Genomic DNA, 3,605 nt, shown 5'->3' on the forward strand with positions numbered 1-3,605 from the left:
CAAATGACCCTATTTGCAGACAACATAATTTTATATATGGAAAACCCTAAAAGTTTCACCAAGAAAACCTCTTAGAACTGATAAACAAATTCAGGAAAGTTTCAGGATACAAAATCAACAGACAAAATCAGTTGCATTTCTATACACCAACAACAAACCAGCTGAGAAAGAAATTAAGCACACAGTCACATTTAAAATAGCTATTAAAAAGTTAAAATATCTAGAAATAAATTTAACCAAGGAGGTGAACTATCACTATAAGGAAAAGTATAAAATGCCAATGGAAGATATTAAAGAGAATACAAACAAATTGAAAAATGTACCATGTTCATGGACTGGAAGGATTAATATTGTGAAAATGACCATGTAACCAAAAGTGTTCTAGAGATTCAATGCAATCTCCATCAAAATTCTAATGGCATTATTTACAGAAATATAAAAGGCAATTTTAAAATGTATATGGAACCACGAAAGACCCCAAATAGCCAAAGAAATCCTGAGCAAAAAGAACAAAACTGGAGGCAACATACTACTTGACTTCAAAATACACTACAAAGCTATAGTAACCAAAAGGGCATAGTGTGGCATAAAAAGACACATATGGAACAAAATATAGATCCCTAAAATAAATCCGGGTATTTACAATCAACTGATTTTCAACAAATGTGCTGAGAACATTCAGTGGGTAAAGGATAGCCTCTTCAATAAATGGTGCTGGGAAAACTGAATATCCATATGCAGAAAAATGAAACTAGACTCCTATCTCTCACCATCTACAATAAATCAACTCAAAATTGATTAAAGATGTACATGTAAGATGCAAAACTATGAAACTACTAGAAGAAAACATGGGAGAAATGTTTCAAGACATTGATGTGTACAAAGATTTTATAAAAAATATATCAAAAGCACAGGCAACAAAAGTAAAAACAGACAAATGGAATTATATCAAACTAAAAACCTTCTGCATAGCAAAGAAAACAACAGAGTGAAAAGAGAACCTGCAGAATGGGAGAAAATATTTGCAAACTATTCACCTGACAAGGGATTAATATTCAGAATATACAAGGAACTCAGACAACTTAGCGAAAAAAATCAGATTTAAAAATAGACAGATTTTAAAATGTGCTGAATAGGCATCTCTCAAAATAAGACATACAAATAGCCAGTAGGTGTATGAAAAAATGCTCAACATCACCAATCATCACAGAAATGCAAATTAAAACCACAGTAAGATATCATCTCATCCCAGTTGGAATGGCTGTTATCAAAAAGACAAAATAACAAATGCTGGAGATGATATGAAGAAAGGGGAACTCATACATACACACTGTTGCTGGGAATGTAAACTAGTATAGCTATTATGGAAAACAGTATGGGGATTGCTCAGAAAAACTAAAAATAAAACTAGCATATGATCCAGTAATTCCACTGCTGGGTACATGTTCACAAGAAAGGAAATCAGTATATCAAAGAGATATCTGCACTACTGTGTTTATTGCAGCACTATTCACAATAACCAAGGTTTAGAAGCAACCTAAGTGTTCATCGACAGATGAATGGATAAAGAAAATGTGGTACATATACTCAATGGGATATTAGTCAGCCATAAGAAATAATAAAATTCTGTCATTTGAAGCAACATGGATGGACCTGGAAGACATTATGTTAAGCAAAATAACTCAGGCACAGAAACACAAATATTCCATGTGCTCACTCTTATATGAGAGCTTAAAAAGTGGATCTCATGGCAGTAGACAATAGAATGATGGTTACCGGAGGCCAAGAAGAGTGGGAAGGGGAAATAAAAAGAGGTTGGTTAATGGGTACAAAAATACAGTCAGATAAAAGGAATAAGTTCTGGCATTTGATAGCATAGTAGGGTGAGTATAATTAGGAATAATTGATTAGAGTGTACCCAAAACAAAGATCTAGCCAATCAAGTCTCTGTGTGCCTGGAGAGACTGTGCAGTTTGACCTTTAAGCCTGAATATTCAACTGTCCTACTCTTTGAAGCAGACACAACTGCTCTGCATCAGATCATCATCACATTTGGGTCTTTCAAAACCATTCAAATTCCTGAGCACTTGATGGCTCATGCTAGTTCATCAAATTTTGGGCCTTTCCTGGAGAAAAGAGGCTATATCCCAGTGCAAGAACAGAATCCAGCATCACAACTTTTCCTCTCAGCAAATGGATCCTTGGAAGCAAACCTGCCAGTGATTGTCTGGACTGGCTCACCCAAAAGCAGACCTTGGAGAATAGTCAGATTTCTGCCTGAGCCTGCACTTTCTTCAGTCATGTCTGGGAAAACCTAAAGGGCTTAGAAAACTGGCTCCTCAAGAGTCAGCAACAGGAAGTTCCTCAAAAACCAAGTTATCAAAAGTGTAACAGCCATTCCACTACCAGTTCTTTCTCCCTTGAAACTGAAGATCAAGAGTTTCCTGATCAAGATGAGTCAGACCTATCAGATTGGTTGGTGACTCCCTAGGAATCCCAGAAGCTGGAGAAGCCTGAGAATGGCAGTCGTGAAACCAGTGAGAAGTTTGAGCACTTGTGCCAGTCCTACAATGTGAATGATTGGCTTGTCAAGACCAACTCCCGCACCAACTGTCAGGGCAACAAGCCCAAGGGGGTGGAGATTGAAAACCTGGCAATCTGAACTGCCTGAATGACCACTTGGAGACCAAAACACCATTATCCACCCCCAGCGTGGTTACTGGGGATTGGCTTGTCCAGAAGCATCAGGACCCATGTAAGGTAGAGGAGATGTGCAAAGCCAATGAGCCCTGCACAAGCTTTGCAAAGTGTGTGTGTGATGAGAATTGTGAGAAGGAAGCTCTGTGCAAGTGGCTTCTGAAGAAAGAAGGAAAGGATAAAAATGGGATGCCTGATGAACCCAAACCTGAGCCTGAGAAGCATAAAGATTCCCTGAACATGTGGATCTGTCCTTCCAGAAAAGAAGTAAGAGAACAAAGGCACTAAAGGTAATGGTTCCTTCTAGAATTTCTGATTCCTTCCAAGTCATAGAGAACAGCTCTTTGTCAGAGTGGCTCATCTGGCCGCCATACAAAGAAGGAAGTCCCAAAGAAGACAGCGCTGGCAAACCAAAGCCTAAAAGCCCCATGACCACTTCCTGGTGTCCCTTTAACACAACTGACTGGGTCCTGCCAGGAGAGAAGATGGGCAACCTCAGCCAGTTATCCTCTGCCGAAGACAAGTGGCTGCTTGGAAAGAAGGCCCAGGAAGTATTACTTAATTCACCTCTACAGGAGGAACATAATTTCCTCCTAGACCTTTTCGGCCTCTCTGCAGTTTGTGACCTTTTTGCCTGTATGTAGCTTAAGTTGATAAAGAGAAGTGGTTATATCAAACTCCTCTGCAGATGTGAAGGAATGGACAGCAAGAGTTGAGCAGTTTTCTGCATATCATCACACATCATGAGCTGAGTGACTACAGGTTGCCAAATCATTGTTTCTCGGTCTGACCAGTGAGCTTAGTTCTTCTCCTGCCTAATTTTGTACTAGTGAAGTGAGGTGAGTCCTGAGATTGAGTTACTGTTTAAAAGAAAAACGCTGTTTAGCAATGCTGAGGTGACTCAGTTC

The 3,605-nt window shown here is 39.0% G+C and overlaps 1 pseudogene; it reads left to right on the forward strand.

The window, feature by feature from the left end:
• Positions 1-1,913: 1,913 nt before the first annotated feature.
• LOC129488898 (nuclear receptor coactivator 4-like) lies at positions 1,914-3,391 on the forward strand (annotated as a pseudogene).
• The last annotated feature ends 214 nt before the right edge of the window (positions 3,392-3,605 follow it).

Source organism: Symphalangus syndactylus, chromosome 8, assembly GCF_028878055.3.
Source record: "Symphalangus syndactylus isolate Jambi chromosome 8, NHGRI_mSymSyn1-v2.1_pri, whole genome shotgun sequence".
In the NCBI taxonomy this organism is placed as follows: domain Eukaryota; kingdom Metazoa; phylum Chordata; class Mammalia; order Primates; family Hylobatidae; genus Symphalangus; species Symphalangus syndactylus.